Here is a 20,844-nt window from a genome sequence, read left to right on the forward strand (position 1 = left end):
ATCATATGTTGATCAACTCCAACATTATTTTAACAATTGGAACAATGTCATCAGAGAAGAATCTATATAAATCTAATATGTTTCAATAAATTATATCTAAGAATTCTTTTGGATGCCATAATTACAATGAAAATCTATTTTATATAGCATATGATGCAAATTTAAAACTGAAGACAAAGTTGTTTAATACATTAGTAGTATGCTTGAAGCAGCTGCAGTAAAAAAAATCCTGGTGATTAACAGTCATTTGTCTACTAATCATAACCTTTGAAAGGGGCTACTAAGAGGGGAAGAGTGCAGATGGCAATAATTCTCAAAACCCTTGTGCCTTAGTAGGCTCTCTCTTCATGCAGATTTATTATTAATATTATTATTACAATTACTTTTAGTGACTCAAAGCTTTTAGAGAAATCTTTGATTGCAGAGTAGGGAGCTGTCCATGTTGGGATTTTTTTTTTACTACAGGCATGTCCATTCTGAAAGAGATTATATATTATAGGAAAATGAGATTGAACACAGGGCACACAGTAGAGTAAATCAATTCAGCAGCATGAGAATGATTTTTAAATGCTTTCAACCCAGGTTGAAATAAACTCAGATTGGATAAATAGAATAAGATTTATCATCATTGCCTAAACATCTAAAATGCCAATTTTTATGACAAATGAACTGAAATGGGAAAAGAGTAAAAACCAAGAGAAGAGTGATCAAACACTGGAAAATAGTTAAAAAATGTCTTAAGTTCAGAGATACTCATTCTTTCATTTATACTAATATCAGCCTTCATTTCTATTTTTAGGAGTGCATTCACGTTCTGACTTTTATGAATTAACTTATATTTTTAGTTAAAAAGTTATTAACAACTTTTAATAACAGTAACACAAAGGAAAAGATTAATAATGCAATAATTCCTACTGGCAGTTCTAACTGAATAAAAAAATCTATCTCAAAAAAAGTATTAATAACTTTGTAGAAGTCAGAAATTTTGACTTGACTATTATACAACTGTTTAAAAACACAAATCTTTTCCCTATGGATACATTCACTTAATAAATATTTATTGAGTGCCTATTGTGTGGAAAGTACTACAAAGAAGCACTGTTGGACATACAATAATAAATTAGACATAATCTCTGGTAATACAGTAATTTAACAAGTTCTAAAAGTAAAAAAAAATACAGAAACTAGAAATATGTAATATTGTAACTAAAATACCATAACAAGGAGAATAATACTCATATTGCATAAACTTTTCATGATTAAAATTCCATAGCAAGTACATGGTAGACAGATTGTTTTTCCATGCTTTGGACCGCCCCCCCCAATACAAAAAATCTAGTTTGAAAACACATTCAACAATAAATGTTTTTCACAATATTGAACTATACTTTATTCCTACTTTTGGTTCTCCTATAGTGTTGTACTTTCTTGATAAAATTGTTCTTCCATAGGCTTACTTTCTTCTTACTTTGTGAAAGTAAGTAATGCTTAATTAAATAATGAAGAAATTTTGTTTTCTTGAAGAATGTTTAAAAACCAAGTACCTAGTCCAGTTTTAGAAGTATAACTAAATTACTCCTCCTTAAAGGGTGAATGCTACTATAATATCCTTGCCTCAAAGACTAATGACAATTACCTATACTGGTCATCTCTGCATATTCACCTTTGGAAGAAAGCCATATTACGGAAAAGCCAGAGCATCATAGTATAATGGAAACAAACACTAGCTGTGAAATAATTAGATCTTGGTCTAAATATTGAATCTGCATCTTTTTATCTTCAAACATGTCATTTCACCTTTTTCATCCTCAATTTCTTCATCTATAAAAATGAAGTTGTATTAAATGATCTCTGAGATCTCGTTCACCTCTATTTTTTTTTCATTCCTCTGTCTTTAAAAACAATCACAGGAGATAAAATGAAAATTAATGATAGAAATGTATTAATAGTGGACACTTTAAATTATTATTATTAGCAATGGCTAACATTTATATAGTGATTATCCCCATTTAACAGATGAGGAAACTGAGGCAGACAGAGATGAAGTGACTTGCCCAGGGTCAAACACCATCTGAGGCTGTATTTGAGCTAAAATTTTCTTGAATCTAGTCTCAGCATTTTATCCACTGTGCCACTTAGTATTTATTAGGCACCTACTGTTTTAATGTGGGGCATACAAAGAAAGGTAAAAAGTCAGTCCAGGTTCTTAGAGTTCACAGTCTAATTGGCAAGATAATATGTTAAAAAACATATACGAACAGAGATAATCAACAAAGAGAAGGCACTAACTTATAAAATCCCAGAAAAGATGTCCTAGGGACAGGAAGATTTTATCTAGGAGTTGTTGAAATGGAGGGAAACCAGGAGGTGGAAATTAGAAGGAAGATCATTCTGGCTATAGGGGGCAGAAGTGAAAATGCTCAGAGGCAGTGGGTGGAAGGACATCAATGCCACAAGGATGTGTGTGTGTGTGTGTGTGTGTGTGTGTGTGTGTGTGTGTGTTTATGGGCTTATTTTTAATTCCACACTAATATTATACTTACGGTTAAGGTTGTAAACATGCAATGATGAACCAACAAATAGAACACTTTACACATGTTTAAAGAGCAAGATATTTCTCAAATTATTATACATGATATTCGTGTTTCAGAAGCAAAGGGGCCCAAGTACTCCTTTTTTTCATATTTATCTGTATATGTCAGTCTCTACCTCACAAATATACCACATACACAATATGCCTAAAGATTTATTGACTAAAATGTTACATTGTTAAAATATTATTTATTATATTTAGAAAAATGAATTTATCAAATAGACCAGCGTAATAATGTTTAACAAGAGCCAAACTGTTAAGTTGTGCCCTGACTTTTCCACTTCTCAGAGCTTTATTCCGCTCACCTACAAAGAGGCTTTGCCCATGATGATTGAAGGTCATGAGAAACTCATTTGGGATAGGGACTATAGTCATATGAATGATACACACCTATCAAATGTTGGAATATCTTTCTGTAATGCCTGAAGCATTTATTAGTCAATGCAATAGTCTGAGAGGGCTCTGATACCCTTTGAGAAAAAGAAAAAAGAGAAAATAAAAATAATTTAAAAGCATTAAGAAAAACTATTCATTTTCTTAAGCTATGGTTTAAGAGTAAATGAGAATAAAAGGCAATATAAATCCATTATTTTAACTTAAGTCCAAAATAGACCTACTCAGAAAGGTTGACAACACATTTCATCCTTTACAAGGAAACAAGAAATGTTTGCAATGGATCTTAAACAGCTCTTTTTAGTAAACTTATTAATATCTCTGTGTGAATTTTCCTTTTGGCTTATGTAAAAAGAGACTGTTTTGCACTTAAGAGAAAGGGAAAAACTCAAAGTGAAAACCAGTTTTGTATCTTACAACCTATATGGAGTTTAAATAGTTCTTAGATAAATAATGGTCAAGAATAAACAGCAGTACATTTTTTGAAAACCAAATTTGTTATTTTTACTTATTTAGTTAAGCATAATAATCCAGAGGGGAAGTAAGGTTTGCATTTATACTGATATATTCAGCATATTAACATTAACGGTTCCAGAAACTTGTTAAGAAGATCTGCTTGCCAACCCATAGACCTTCTCCTAAAAGACCACCCAATGACTCAACAAGTCTTCATATATACACACACATACACACACACACAGGAAGAGGAAAAATCTGGTACCTAAAGAATTATTGTTAATTTTCAAAAATATCACTTTTTAAGTGGTGTTCTTTAACATCATTATCCAGAGAAGAAAGCATTGAAATATGCTAAAAGTGTCATGTTTTAGTTAATCATAGTGGGTAATAATCAAATAATGAAATGATAGACTTTAAACTACATCAACAAATCAAATAAGATCAAAAAAATTCAAAAGATGATAAATCCTGAAATTGTCTGTTTAATTCACACTGACCCAATATTTTGTAGAACTTTTTGAAAAGAAAGAATCTCAATGCACACACCGAATAAAGGTAAAATATTAAATATAGAATTTAGTTTTTGTTGTCAAACTATTTTCATAAGCACGACACTGTAAAAGTTTTAGCTATGGCCTATCAGGTCTTTAGAAATGTCAGTGCATCAGGACTAGGATTGTGTATACTACTCCTAAAAGTTAAATAGATCATTTTGATCACATTTTTTATTCTAAAAAAATAGAATTTAATATCTTAAAGTTTTAGCTTCATCAGATATATCTGAAAAATTAGATTCAACATACATGGTGAATCTTCTGTCCTGTAGTTGCTATACAGTGTCTAATGCCTGCCTTTGAAGATTTAAAAGATAAAGCAATTAAACATAATGATAATTATCTTCCTTATCAAATACTATTTAGTAACCTCATAAATAGATAGTAAGTACCTAGTACAAATAAATGAAGGTTAAATTATAAAATCTGGACAGAGTATAAGATGTTTTCTGTTAATTTTGATATACTTACATTTAATAGCTATTCTAGTCTGGTCAATATAATACATGTACTTTTAAATTCCATTTTTTAATTTGCTAACTTAACTACTTGTATGGTAATACTTAATTTGAAGTTAAATTTATAAAAGATGTTTTTTACATATTAATGCTTTTAACCAAATGCTCTCACTTAATGAATTTACAAAAAAGTAATCTTTTAAAAAGCTAGGCTGGAAATATTATGTCTATCTCACTTCTACCTATAAAAAAATTCTACTGCTGATTAAAATGATATTAAAGTTTGTAGGGATTATTTTTTCCAGAAGGATTATCTCCTGGAATTCTTTCTTTCTCCCTTAGGTAATTCTTTTAAAAAATATAACTATGGATATAAGATTAAATGAATTTTACTATCATTTTCAGCGATAAATATTTTTAATATAAAATCCAAGCATGCCAAAAAAATCCCCATTTTAGGTATAATGAATTTATAATGTACAGAATTACTTGCTTTGCTTTTTGCAACTCGAAACATAAGTAAAATCCGAAACTGAAAGTTCACATTTGCACCTGTTTGTACTATGTGTTTTGACTCTAATAATAATGAAAAAGAATGTTTTAATGCTTGTCTACAAAGTGAGATACACTGAGATAGAATAATTTTCCCCCTCAGCAGTGAATACAAGAATGCTTCCACATTTATTTTCATTTCAAAGATGATTTACTATAGTGGGAATACAATGCAGAAGATATAAGATGGTAGATTTGGGGGGAGGGCAGCAAAGGAGTGGAGAAAGGAGAAGAAAGGTAGAACATTGGCCCTAGAGGATACACTGGGGGGAGGGGCAGATGGAGATCTCATCATTAATGTGTTAGCAACATTGTTATATAGGAATGAAGAGGGACTAACCTGAGTTCCTCTCTCAGATAGTGACTTAGAGATTGAAATTTAATTCTTGGGGATCATGTACAAAGAAAATAACTAACAAGAGTTTATTAAAACTCAGGAACTTGTTTCCAGGAAGTGTCATGAGCTAAAGGATCAAGCTTTCTATGTAGCAGAACATAAAAAGGGGAATTGCTTAGGACTGAAATCACTTAGAAACATAAGAAAAGAATTTTATGATGTGGCACCATGTACTGTATCTGGTCTGTAGCCAGGAAGTTTCCTCTTTGTAGCAGTGTTGCCACTGTCTACCCTTCATAAGCAGAAAGAAAAATACATCCAGAACCCTACCTCAGAAACCCTAAATGTTACAATGAATTGAATGAGTTTATTTTTCTTTCTTTATATTGGGTATAATTACTGTTTTTAAAATGAAAGAGCCTAAACTATAGTAACTACAGTTATATATTTTAAAAACTACACCAAAATCTATCTTCCCACAAAGCCATTTAAGTTAAACGGTCCATTTGCAGACTCACCTACATGAAGGATATAACTTAAAACATCTGCTAAGACATGTAAGTTCTCTACAGACTTAAAGAAAGTACGAAAAATGTTTTAAAATATAGAACCATTACATTCTCAAAATGTATCCGTATATTCATTAAACAGATCTTTGACTGCAATTAGAAGTCAGCCATATAAAGGATTCCTTGTTTGACCACAATTTCTAAAAATAAAATGCTCCAGTGAATATTTCTGCTAAATAATCACTATATTTAAAATTAAGAAATATCAATTATTAATGCTACTTTAAGCAATAAATACAGCTCTCCACATAAAGTTTAGGTCTTAGACTTTATATAAAGGTTTGCTAATAAGGAAATAAATGAAATTTATTTTTTTATTTCTAATTTTTTGGTGAATCTTCTGTCCTGTAGTTGCTTTACCGACACACATAACACAACACAGATATGTATATATGTATACCTACAGTTACACATATATGAAAGAGAGAGAGAGAAAGAAAGAGGGAGAGAGACAGACAGACAGACAGAGAGAGCTTAGTTTTAGATTAAGATAGGTTGCTTATCTTCTATTTTACTGGAAAGATGTATTCTCTAACATTCTGACTTGATGACATCATCAGAAATATATGTAAAAAAAGGAGTTTTACTCTCCACTTAAATATTTAATATACTGTCACAGGACAACACCTACCTATTTTTAAAGACAATATCCAAGAAACCCATAATCCCTGACATAATTTATATGAACTCTTCATCTGCATTTTATACATAAGGACAAAAGATAAGCAGACCACTTTCAGGATGCTGTTTGAGCAAAGCTGAATCTCACCAGGGATCATTCCAAAGATTAGTTTCTCATGTCTATAAAAATAAGTTTAAGTCATTTTATTTAAATCATCTTTGTAAGATATGCACTACCATTTGACAAAAATCTTAACACTACAGCATGAAAAACATTTCTTTCATTCCAAATTTACGACATTAAGATTTAATAAAGCCTCTATAATGTTTGCCTTTCTGCATTATTAAAGAGTAGTGATTCCTGCAGAAATCTGCCTGTAACAGGTTTAATTTATATTGTTGCTTACAACATTACCAAATTCCTTTATGACATCCCTAGACATCCTTTTTTTTTTTTGGTGTATTTGAACAATTCTCATGGTTTTACTTAAAAGTAAATGCAAAGACCGCTTGCCATAGAAGGCCGTGTACTTTATATTAGTAATAAATACAACAGCTGTCAATGCAGTTACCATGATTGAATTATGTGTCTATTACATTAATTAATTTCATTAATTCAATGATCAATGTAAATTTTGAGGAAATATCATAGACATATTTATTAAGCAATTAGAGCCTGCAGAGATCCATTAGATTACAATTATTCTGCTTTTCACTAGATTTATTCATTCATTCATCTATATATCCATCCATCCATCCATTCAACCTGAATTCTTTGTCCAAAATAGAGTAAAATAAAGTAAATGAAAATGGTAAGATTATTTACTAGTGTAAACAATCAGAAGTGGGGAAATGATACTCCTATGTCTCTTTTTTTCAATGTACCTTGGTTTTATTATCTGTAAAATGGGAGTGTTAAATTCTTTTATTTATCTGTGCAGAGGAATCACAAACTGATTCTGATACACACAGTTTTTCATACATAGTCTAAATAATAACAAAACAATGGAACTTTCATAGATAATCTTTTAAAAATATTTTTAAAAGTTCAACTTTCTGTTTTCTTTGCATTTCCCCCCCCATTTGCAAACTATAGTAAATTTCTCTACAAAGTTTTCTTCCTCTTGGCTGCTGCTATTCATGTAAATACTAAAAATTTGCCTTATATCTCCAAGGAAAGAAATATGGTTCTTGTGGGAAAGGCCCACCCCTTTCTACATGTTTGCTTCCTTGGACGAAAGGAACCCACCCCCTTACATTCTTTGAAATGTGTCCAACATGCACAGAGTTTTAAAAGTACTGTATTGACCAGTTTAGAGTGCCTTAACTGACAGCCTACATTGGAAAGCTATTCACTCTAAAGCAGGAAAATGCTAACTATACAGACTATGTGTATATATAGTATGCATTAAGACCCCCAGATACCTATCAGGGTGAATACTTATTTACATAGAAATTCAGTATTATAAGAATACCATCAGATCTATAATAGCACTATAACAAAATTTAAGCATTTTTTTCTTACCTGGCATGCTATACAGAAAGCCCTAAGAATTGTATATTATTTTATAATAATTCCTCTGTATTAAGCCTGATAATACTCAGAAAAAACTGGAGTCCAATAAGTTACAATTTATTATGGCAATTTGCTAAAGAAATAAGAAAATGTAACCTATTACTTAATATGCATGTAAACAAATTTTTTCTTCCCCTTACAAAACAACACATGGCCACAATAACCTTTCTACTCTTCAGTAATGATGAGAGAGTTTAAATTTGTGGAAATCTTGTGTATTTCTATTTTTCTTCTCTTTTCTCATAGTCTATATTCCGCATATAGATAGAATCTGATGACTTAAAATGAAAAACAGGAAAGACTGTTGCCCCATGATATTTAGTTCTTAAAATTATATTGTTTTGGTTGTCATTACAAACTATCTCTTTAAAATTTATGCTGAGATTTTCCTGAATTTTTTTGAACTCTTTGCTTCTTACATTCTAGGCCTACAAAATGAGAGTTGAGCTCTACCGCCCATGTTTTTCATTTGAAATAAAAGAAAAAATGTAAAGCTGAAATGTAAATTGGAACATGAAGGTAATATACTTACTAAAACTCAGTAGGATATAGTTATGGTCAAAGAAAACCTGTAAATATGTGCACAATATTCACTCAGATGAAACACTTCATTCTCTGAAATTTCCTATCTGATTATAACAATGCACACAAAATTAAACACATAAATATTAATTTTATGTATCATACAAGATGAAGGCAATGAAAATGCAATGTTTACATTTATGGGTGACTCATTAGTGTTTTATTGTGTGAAACACTAGGAGGCATCAGTTGGGTAAAAAAGGAGTTCAATTTTAGAAGAAGTAAGAAATGATCATAGAACTGGATAGCTAAAGAAGTTGGATATTTCAAAATGTTATTATGTAAACCATAATTTTATTCACTGAACCAACTGCCAGAACTTTATGTTCTATTGTAAAGTGTGATAATCTTCCAACACTTGTCAAAAGTACAAGAATTTGCCAAGTAACTATCAAGGTATACTTATGATGTCTGGACGTTCATTCAGCTAAATAATTATATTGTGTGTGTGTTTGTGTGTGAATAATGTTTGGTAACAAAATAACATAATGGATATGGATATTCACTGTTATAGATTTTCTGTGCAATTAGAGAGTGGAGGCACTTAATACCATAAGTGTATGTGTAACACATATTTCATGTTTCTACCAAAGTATAGATGTAGAGCTGTCTATAGCATTTTTGAAAATGTCTAATCTATTAAGGCCTTATAAGGTATCGTATAACAACAATCAACTTTAGTACATTAGTATAGTAATAGTAGAATGAATAATTCTTGATGACAATGTAAAAAGGAACTTAACAAATGAAAGGCAATTTTTTGAAGACTGAATTTTCCACTATTTGAATTGCTCTCAAAAGTGATGAAGCAAAAGGATTCCTTATCTAATAATCAATTGAGATTGGAATGTGCCATGCCATTATACAGCAATCAGCTGTAATCTATGACCTATCAAAATAATACATGAACTGACTAATCCTTCTTTTGTAAGGTACATAAGACTTCCGTGTCATTCTTGTTTTATGACTCGCCTCTTTAAGCTGTTCTGATTCCCTAAAGATGACAGATCTCAGTGAACAACCAAGCTTTACTGACTGTACTATATAGTCATGAGACTCTAGATTGAGGTACTGTATGGAAGATGGGAAATTTTAATCACCTGTTCACATGTTCATGTTGATCATCATTTTTTTCAGTTTAGCTTACATCTTTCCTGAAGATCTAGGTAATTATTACAACTGTATTACAAATAAATTCCCATGTCCCTTGTATTATAAGTGGTTGGTATCACTAAAACAAAGTACAAAACTTTAATTTTAACCCCTTTAAAGTCTGTTTCTGTGACCCTTATATTATGTGCTAGACTCATGTTCCTATGAATTATGCACCTAGAATTTTTGGTTAAAATGGGCATATTTAAGCTATGGTGCAGCCTAAATATTACTATAGAGATGTTTCCTCATCTTGTCACATACTGAAAGGTAATAGACTCAGTTTCATAAAATTTTCAAACAATATAATAAAATAAACAAAAAGTTCTTTGAAATACCCTTTAAGTTTACCCATAATTTGTAAATTTGTGGAACCTTGATAGCTCATATTTTTTCTTTTAAGAGACTCAGAAATGACATAAATTCATTTTTAGAAAGGTATACCTATGTTATTATGTAATTTGATAACTTAATGAAGGCCAAAGAAAAAATATACAAGGTGAAGACTATAAATAAGGGATCCCCACCTCACCTCTACCCCCGAAGATTCAATGTTACATTCTCAGCTTCTGTTATACTAGTTATGGTAGGCTGATCTTTCAATATTATAATGAATTATTTTTCAAATATATAAGTATTTATCAAAACATCTGGGAAATAGTTCTATTACCAGGAGAAGAAAGGAGGATTGATGAGATAATTTCCAGTTCCTACTCATTCTCTAAATTTTTTGCCAATATTTTCCAAATCAAAAGTAAGATTTTTCATTTTATATTTTTTAATGATGAACAAGTTACAAAAGATATGGAAAAGCTGATTCTTTCTCACAAAGTAAAAAATTCATGTTTAAACTTAAGAACAAACCGTTAAATCTGTTTTTTTCTAATATACTATGCAATACACAGGAATTAAAGAGATATTTAGTTTAAATAATACATAATGGAAACTAGTGTCTTGCAAAAGTGATCCTATACAGTATCCCATCCCAAAGAAGGCACAAATACTTAAAAGCTTTAACATTACTATATTAATTTAAATAAGAAACACTAAAGTGAAAATTTTAAAGTTCGGCAAAACAATAAATATACAAAACTAAACTACTTCATTCATTACTTGGCTAACACATTTTAAACCACATTTTTATTTAAAACTTTTTGAATAATCATTATCTGAATTTGAATTAATAGACAATATTCATTTACTAATAGTAGCATACTTTCTATTTGTTAGGTGGAATATTTTAACTGGTTTTATTTTTGAGATGGTACATGATTCAGGAACATTATATTTTACCTTTCAAGTTTCCAAAATGAAGTATTTTGGAATTACCTTTTGTATATAATAAAGAATTTCATGTGTCTTTATCTAAATGTGTTGATAATAGGGAGACAAAAATATGCTATCTTAATTACATGCTCTAAATTTTAAAAAAAGTCAAAGAAATAGACACTTTATGACATGGTGTTCTCTACTTAGCCTCTTCAAAGAATAACCAAGACTATCATTATTTTCAAAAATCAAATTAAATGCTATACTTTCATAGTTGTCATTTGCCTGCATATTTAAAACTAAAATTAGTATGCAATACAGAGGTTAAAATGGGTTCACAGGTGGTCATATTTCCATATCCTGCCAAGTCTCTAGGGATTAGAGTTATTCTACTCCACATAAACATCTTTACTCTGCAACCACAATTCCATGCAAGGTGCCACTGAAAAGAAGGCTGGTTACTTTTCTGACTAGTATAATGGAACTGTTGGAATTGTTTTCACACCTTAAAAAAATTAAAAAAAAAAAACTATTCAATCCCTGTTCTTTTTTTTAAAACCAGTAATGACTGAAATTAGTATCAAATCTATGATAGCAAAATACAAATTATGTCAAAGCAATCCTCTACTGAAGATCAGTAAAATACTGGCAGAAAGCCTGATTCTCTTTAATTATGCTGCAGGCGTTTACATATAAAGGTATTTTGTACAAAAGGCATTCATTTAATAATATTGTCCCAAAAGGATGAGGATAAAAGGAAAATAATTACTGGTGCTAGAGCTGTCAAAAATGATTCAGATTTAAAGTTTCATTTTGCACCATCTCAGTTGCCACCTTTTCATTGGCATAAAATCTTGTTATAGGGCAAAAGGTAAGTTCTTGCTCTATAGAAAAAGATTAGGTTAATAATAATAATAGCTCAATATCTATAAGTGATCTATATTTCAAAGGTGACTTTTGATAACTTTCATCCAAAGTGCAGAGAGTAAACTGAGCAATTACACCATTCTGTATAGCTATGCATTTGACTTGATATAAACCACAATGTGTACGTTAGTATCACAACTAGGACTTGGGCTTTTAACCATGTAGACTACAGTTAACAGTGAATGACTTCTTACCCTACTGCCAATTAAGAAGCCTGCTCTCAATCTAACACTTCAGTGAGTAAATGAGATGCACAAAGGTATGTGCCCTATCAGACAGGCTTGCTTTATCCCAGAGTAATCCTAAGAATTCAAGAGAACATAAGCATGCCTACCCTTAAAGTGTTTAGCTGCAAAATGGTAGCATCTTTCTTCATTGAACTATGTGATAAAGCTGGAAGCATGCATTGCAAGGTCACATAGCCTTTTCTCATGTATTAAAATCCACTAAGCTTCACAAGCTCCATTTCAACCATGCTAATGATGTGAACTAACTTCATGAAACTTTAAACACACTGGTTGAGAACAGGGAAAAGTAGTGATTTGAATAACCCGTGATATAACCAGCTGTATTCAGACTGTCAGAAAAGTTACTTTTAGCAAACGACACAAAAATTGTGTAATTGAAAGAGCAAAGTGGATCACCTATCCTAACTTCAGCCTTCAAGAAATGCAATTGGATACTGATATGCTACAATCGGATACACTGATGCGGAGCTCAGAGACAATAACCAAGCTACTTAGGTTTCCTCTAGAAATGTCAAGAGGGTACTTACATGAAGGAAGATACGATCAGATTAGTCCTTGGAATATTTTCCTTTCTTGAATTAAAAAAAAAATAGTAATAATAATGATCTTTTGCTTCGTCCAGTCTTTAAAATTTTTCTCCACCTGATTCAACGTGCAGCCTCGGCGAACCACACACAACCTTCAAAGTCAATCCAATAGCAGCCAGAAGATGTCTGGGTGTATGCGTGTGCGTGTGCGTGTGTTCGAGTATCTATGAGTGACTGACTGAGGGAGAGAGAGAGAACGAGCGAACGAGCGAGCGAGCGAGCGAGAGAGAGAGAAAGAAAGAGAGAGAGAGAAAGAGAGAGAGAGAGGAGTGTGTGTCTCTGTATGTGTATGTGTGTGTCTGTGCCTGTGTGTGTGTGTCTGTGTCTGGGTGGGCACGCGCACGGGCACGCGCGCGTCCGCGCGCGTGTGTGCAGCGTGGAGGAGGAGAAAGTAGCTCTCTGCCGCTGGCCAGATTAAAAGTAACCGGACTCGTCCTGAAAACAGCGTCCAGGAAGGAAGTGAAAGAAGACAAATGAGAATAAGAGAGCAACTCAGAGCTTTTGAAACATCGCGTAAAAAAGAGAGGAGGAGGAGGGAAGGAGAGAGAAGGAAAGAGAGAAAGAGAAGGAGAGAGTGAGAGAATTAAGAGGGGAAAAAAGCACAAGCAAGGCTGAGATTCAAAACTGCACACGTCTAATCTCTCTCTCTCTCTCTCTCTCTCTCTCTCTCTCTCTCTCTCTCTCTCTCTCTCTCTCTCTCTCTCTCTCTCTCTCTCTCTCTCGACGGTCCTCTCTTTTTCTCTCCCCCTCTCTCCTCCTCCTCCTCCTCTCTCTCTTTGCCCTTTTCTCTCCCTTTTCCCACAATCCCAAACGAAGCACTCACTGTCTCTTTCCACTCCTCCAGAGCTAGAGAAATAATCAGTTTCACTCTTGCAAAAGGGGGCGGGACTACATCCCAAAGCATTTTAATAAAACAAACATACAGCAGCTCCTTCCTTACCCCCATCCAGTCTCAACTTAGATTGATAAATTACTCCACTACACTACTTTAATTATGTATATGGTATGCAGAATAAATCACTGAACATCAGCACCTCAATCAAGCACTTTTAAATGATAATTGCATCTTGGTGAATCAATCTTTCCATTCCTGACATTTTGCTAATTTTAGTTTTACGGTGGGGTAATGGCACATGCCATACGCAAACCTAATGACAATTCTTTTTTACGCGAAATTAAGACAACACGGCGAGCAACTCCATATTTCTTCTGAAGTACAGTAACAGGAGGACACCAGATCACTGCAGAAACTCGATGAAGAATTGGAATCCTAGGATTCACGCATGCCAGGAAAGCGACTGAGAAACGACCGCTAAAGTCCCCCGAAAGTCATAATCATTGTCATTGACCAACATTATCGGAATATAAAGAGTTACTCATGTGTCTTGTTCGTGATTGTGACGCTTAACCACTTCATTTCCTCTACAGTTCATGCGTCTCTATGTACAGTACTGTAATACTTTCTCAGTCGTTTAAAAGCAACGGTACAGCATCCCAGCAGAACTGATTCCAGCAAGCTGCTCTGCACGAAGGCTTGAAGATTTTCAGCATTTGTAGGATCGGATGATTTGAAAGGAGTGCTGAAATGTGTCATGGGGTGCAAATGATATGCAGAATAAGAATAATTACAATAACCTAAACCTTTAAGCACCAAATCAGGTCGAGGACATAAACTTTCTCTATTCAAGTGGGGGAAACAGTCATAACATCCAGTAGTTTCTTCTGTGCTTAAATTTTTTTTTCTTACACGATCTTTTTCTCTCTCACACCTTTATTAGTCTTTATCCTTTATTGGTCATTTTCCAAGCTCGTAAACTAAAACAACTTCCTTAAATCATTAAGTTTCCCCTATCCAATAGCTGATGACTTCACTTTTCCAAATCTATTTCAGTTCTACTAGACCCAGGAATGACAGAAACAAAGTTTAAAACATTCCAACTTGCATTCCTTTTTCTTTTTTTTAATGTAACATAAATAATATTTTAAAATAAATGGTATTTGGCTTTAAATAAATGATGTTTCAAACACTCTATTTTTTCAATATATTAGGTAAAAAAAACCCTTTCTATTCATTCATTTACCAACTAAACTAAAATGAAAGGAAGATATTCAGTGCCAGTAGAAATAATTTTTTTTTATAATAACATGGGCTAAAGGTTTATAAAATAGTCAACCTCAAATACTGTACAAACGAGGTCAGACTTTGTAAAAAAAACAACAATGTTTTAAGGGCAAAAGTGCACAATAGATGCACACATGTCTAGACAATTAAGTTTTCCAAATATTTATTCATCATTATCTACTTAATAATTAACATTACTCATTAAATTCTCAAATATGGCTGTCAGCCACCATTCTTATATTTGAAGTCATCATGACACAGAAATACACCTCTCCCCCCTTCCCCCATTTCAGTAATTTCATTAGGTAGTGACCATCTTGATTTAAAGAGCGATGTTTTAGATCAGTCTGGGCACTAAATACTGGAACTGTCTCCAGAACTGTAGATGGAAGGAGAAGGTGGCTTCTATAGATATAATCCAATTAGTTTCTTTGCAGCTTTCATATTTTTCTTAGTATAGTCAAGAAACAATACTTATTTTTGTTACAAAAAAGCAACACAAACTGTTACAGTAATTTGACATTGCAACGCATCCCCCTTCTTTTTCTTTGTAGATTAACATCAACATTTTCTCTTTCCTTCCTTTTTCTTTTAAGAATTTCTGACTAAAATTAATTATTTTCACTAACTAGGACAGAATTAAGAGACGGTTTGTTTCCACTGAGGACAGTTACTTAAAGGAATTTTATAAGATGTAGGCATTTTTAATCCTAAAACCTGGTCAATATTTTATAATCTGGCCATTGTAAATGATAGTACCGATTACCAGAGCCATATCAATTTAATGGCAATCCATATTTATTGCCTCATTGGCAATAAAATGAATGGACTAGTTTTGCCTAGTCTTTCTTTTTTTCTTAATACACAATATAGTTGTAGTCTATGTCAAAGAAAATCCACCTTCCAAGCAATCATTTAATAAGTGTATAAAAATATATTATTGTGACTACCTCATTCCTGATATTCTGGGTTGTAGCTGATTTCAAATATGGCTTTTTTTCCTTCAAAAAAGTAATTATTTTTTTTCTTTGTGCATGATCCTATTTTGAACACATTTTAAAATTTATCTAACAATTGGCATTCAATTATTCACCATAATGAAAATGTACATATAGGCAGATAATTCAAAGTAGTGGACAGTAAGATTTTAAACAAGGGATTCCCAGTGTATCTACTCTGACTTTGTAATGTCAAACTCACAACTGGTTCAACTGCCATAATTGGGAAATGTTTTAACAAAACAATTAGAAATACAATAAAACATGGATAATGTTAATTTGTAGTTTTCTAAGTCAACAGATCCTTCTCAGATCCTTTTTTTATTTGAGTTTGACATCAGTGGATTAAGTATGCTGCTCCCCAGAATGCTTATCTTCTTAAATATATTTGGTTTTTGCTAACATTAAAATGATATTCTTTTTTTTTTAGTAGTCTGAAAGTAAGTGGGGGAGGGGTATAACAAGAAGTATGTCATGAACAATCTAGTTTGAGATTTTAAATTATTCGTGGATAATACACAATGTGTCCACAAAATACTACCAAGAATTGAATGTGTTTATTCAGAAAGTACCTCTAAGTTGGTTTGTTTGCTTTATCTACACCACCCCATTTTTACAATTTACTGAGAACTAACACTGCTTGACTTGGAGCTGGAGCATCAACATTGGACTAGGAGTAAAATGATCTGAGTTCTAGTTGAAGCTATTTTGTGAACTGCCACAATTTCATTTGGGCTTTGTCTTCATAAAGTGCAAAATTTGGTCTAATTATTCTTTAAGGTGTCTACAACTTTATGATTTTATTAAAACTGAAAAGTTCTGACACTCTTTTTAGCCTAAGTAATCCCTAGAGTCTCTTCAATTGAACAAAATGTGATATATCAACTGAAAGTTGCCTCATGACCACCACTGGGATGACTTGCCATGGAAATGTGATTTTTATGTTGGATCAACAAATATCCCTTGATTAATGATTTTAGCTGATTCACCTGGGTTCACCAACTTGTCTATACCTTTCTTTCCCTACATACAAAAAGTCATCAATACAATATTTAAGTATAAAAGCCATAGAAGTGCTTGGGGGAAATGATTTCTAGATTGTCACACTACAGTAGGTTAATTTACATTTTCTGGTTAGAGGTCTGGCCTATCTTACTCCACCCTTCTCTCTCCTCCTCCTACCTCTCTATATTAAAACAGCAGTGCACTGCCTGTCTGCTTTTAAGCCTGGCCCACGCTGGGTGTAGCTCTTGAAGTGAGCTTTAAAAAATTATTTTAAAGTGAGCTGGGGTGGTTGCCACAGCAACCCACCCTGAGATGAAGAAAGGCTATAGATTAATCTACCCCTCAAGATTATTCAACGGTACAGTATTTGCTCTTCAGTCAGAATACTTTTTCAGTGCATATACTTTATAATTGAACATAAAAGTTCAGAATGTTTAAAAATAACAAGATATAGATTCCAATGGCATTAATTTAAATATATTTTATAATCTCTTTGATTCTTACAAGAGAAAGGATACATATAACTTTTTGTGAAATGAATTAATTGTAAAAGCTACTAGCAAAGGTAGGCACTGAAAGCTGACACATGAACTTTAAATAAAATGGCATGCCATTATGAAAATGGTATAATGTAGAGCAAGTAATGATGATATAAAATCTTTGTCAATGCAATTCCTTTAAGAATATAATGCAGTTGTTTGTTACCTCAACTTTGAATAAATAACTCTCCAATATGTATAATATGATGACTATCAGGCACTCACCACATTCATGTCTTTATTCTCAAAACCATCGGCCTTCAATTCTTTACTTAATTTCTTACATGGAAGTTACTTCACAGTTTTCAACTCTTCTTAGGCACCTTAAAAATGAACATATATGAGATGTTTCCTGTTAAAAAGCAGGTATTCATTAGTGAGAAAGTATATTTGGATAGATTTAGTTTTAAATGACTAATTTGAATAAATGTTGATATATATTTGTATTCTCATTTAATTTCTAACAACTAGCCAATATTTCTATTAATTAGCACAATTATTATTAAGGATTTTCCTAAACACAATTTTCAGGGCAGAAATATTGCCAAGCATTTTGCATTTTTTAATGTACTAGATGGTGCCTAAGAAGACAAACAGTAAATCTGCTCCATAAGAAATGATTATGAATGTAAAATCTGTATCAAGCAAAAATCTGTAATATATGGAAATACATTTAATCTTTAATAATATCATTTTGGCATGTTTCTAAAGCATTACATGTTTACCCTTACTTTTGTGCTGGGGTGACCATGATAATTAAAGGGGAGAAATTATGTTGATTTTATCCAAAGCTTACAAAAGCTGTCCCTGTTACATTAGGGAATATATGTGAACACTATCACTATGTGATTTCATAACATACTTTGTTAAATACCGTGGAATAGATATAGATTCAATTCAACACATGCTCTAACTTCTACTTTCCAAAATGACCTATTACTACTCATAGTTTGTTTTATGGGACTGAGCAAAAATGGGAGCCAGAGATCACTACTTTAAGCCTGCCCCTATGATCTTGGGCAAGTAATATTACTCCTTTCTATCATCTTCTCTGGCTTCAAAAATGGATTGTTTTCAGACAGATAGAATTCTTCTGGGCTCTGTCAATCAATAGCTCCATCTAGATAAACGTTTTTATCCCACAAATAATCATACTTTTATTGGTAAAGATTCATGAATATTTTTAAAATCATTTAAGATTCTTTCAATTACAAAAGATTAATCAATCTGTCCAGTTCGTTTTAGGAAGGAGATATGAGCAACAGGAATTCACAGCAGGACCAAAGTAAACTAGTGTAACATGTACTTGATTTTTCATAAGTTCTTTAGTAACAGGATCTTGTGTCTTATTATTTGACCTGTCTGAGATGATTTTACCATCCAGGAGGTAAATTTTATAGTGAAGAAAAAGGGAATGATAGCTAAGCAATCATTTACCTCAGAGGAATGTTGACACTATTGAGCAAAGTCAATAAAGAATGGGGCTATGTTATTTTAAAATGTCTTTAGCAATAAGGCATTTATTCTGAAGCCAATAACATAGTGCCCTGATGTGACCTGACCAATAATTTGATTTTATACATATTGGATATACATATATATTTATACTAAAGTATAAACAAACACATTAGAGAATTTAACTAAAATTTAATCCAGCAACAATTCCCTTCAGGAGTTATTTATTTACTAAGCTCCTACATTGTATTAAGCATTGAGATTAAAAAGAGATAAATACACAGTTCCTGCCCACGAGGAGTTTGCCTTCTACCAATGAATGGCAGAGGAATAAAGCATTCATGGAGATAATTAAATCCGAGGTAATTTGAGAAAAGATAGAAGACTGAGCAGAATCAGGGAAGGTATTCATTTGACTTCATTTCCTTAGAAGACTTTTAATTGTTCACAAGGAAACCGATTTTTATCTCATCTCTTGAGATGTCACAGACACCAAGTTCCAGGAATGAATTTTCACACTTCCCTGAGAGAGTTCTGTCAAATATTTTCTTTCTCCATACAAGTTGTATCAAGTCGCCTATGTGTATTATTTTGTGGGGAGTATATTTCTTTCTTAACTTGTTGAAATATCTTTTCCCTGTTGGGGGTTAATCAGAGAAAGGGTCAGAGAGAACTAAGAACGCAGACTCTGCGTGGAAGGTATGGGACACAGATTCTGTTCAGACGTTTGTTCTTAAAGACCTAGATGCAAGGGCCGCCTCTAGCTTTAGCAGTCTCTTCTCCACTGAGTTATTGATTGCAGGCAGCTGCAGTCCCACCACAATAATTCGTGTGGCCACTTCACCCGTGCTGACTCTGTGTTCAGCAAAAGCGCTCTGGCTGTGAGACATCCAATTTTTCTCCCTCCCCTTCCTTTCCTTAATTTCCACCACCAACATATTCCTCCCCATCCCTGTACCCCCCTTCCCTCGTGGTCCCAGTTCTTTGATTCAGCCAAGGCTAAAGGCGAAGGCTCTGGGGAACGGTCTCATTGCTGTGTCACTTCTAAAGCTCTGAGGCACAAAGTAGTAGGGGGTGAGTGCCACGTGGGACCATGGAGTGAAGGAAGGCTTAGTGTCTGGGTGTGCTGGGGGTCGGGAGGAGCGGAGTAGGAAGGAAAGGTCCAGTTACGGCCGTTTCTGGGCTGGGAAAGGATGAGTGTGTCAAGGTGTGTGTGTGTGTGTGTGTGTGTGTGTGTGTGTGTGTGTGTGTGTGTGTGTGTGTGTGCTGGGGCAGGAGGAGGTAGAAAGTGTCGCGTTTGACTAAAGCGAGAAATGGGAAAAGAAGATGCCGCATTGATTGCAAGCTTGAGAAGCGAGTACTTCGTACAAATGGGGATGCAGGGAGTGAGAAACCCTAGGTGGGCATGGGGGAAGGGTTGGAAGGTGGCCGGGAGAAAAGCTGCGGAATTGCTGGGCTACCTTGCATGCTTTCGAATCAGAATAACTTCTCCAGAGTGCTCGTTTGCTTGTGCGCACTCTAAAACTGAAAGGGAAGAGAGCGGAGGGAGCAGCGTAGGCAACCCAGAATCATACGGAAAGAAACGAGCCACGCTCCGCCGCTGACGTTCCTTTTGCCAGCTGTAGGCGGTCCTGGTTTAGATGCCTTGCCTATCGGAAGTCATCTCAGGATTATACAGGAACCTCTGGAGTGTGGGAGCCACTAGGGAAAAGTCCAGTTCCCTCCCTAGTCCCACCCCCGCCATATTTCCTTTCTCTCGACCCCTCTCCCACGCACATCTCTAGAGTATGTGGCTGGAAGAGATGGATAGGGAGATGGTCTTGGGCTCTTTGGGACCTCGACTTTGTT

The 20,844-nt window shown here is 33.5% G+C and overlaps 1 protein-coding gene across 12 annotated transcripts in view; it reads right to left on the bottom strand.

The window, feature by feature from the left end:
• The window catches only part of MEF2C (myocyte enhancer factor 2C), a 207,027-nt gene that overhangs the window by 170,146 nt on the left and 16,037 nt on the right, over window positions 1-20,844 (bottom strand). For 6 of the 12 annotated variants that reach the window (XM_007487342.2, XM_007487339.2, XM_056824624.1 and 3 more), the window contains one exon: window positions 17,767-17,864. The exons of 1 other annotated variant lie outside the window; for it this stretch is intronic. The gene's annotated coding sequence lies outside the window, so the exon portion shown is untranslated. Of the gene's footprint in view, window positions 1-12,817; window positions 14,856-17,766; window positions 17,865-20,844 lie in introns of those variants that run through there. 5 more of the 12 variants (XM_056824629.1, XM_056824622.1, XM_056824628.1 and 2 more) reach the window with 2 other exon arrangements.

Source organism: Monodelphis domestica, chromosome 3, assembly GCF_027887165.1.
Source record: "Monodelphis domestica isolate mMonDom1 chromosome 3, mMonDom1.pri, whole genome shotgun sequence".
Lineage (NCBI taxonomy): Eukaryota > Metazoa > Chordata > Mammalia > Didelphimorphia > Didelphidae > Monodelphis > Monodelphis domestica.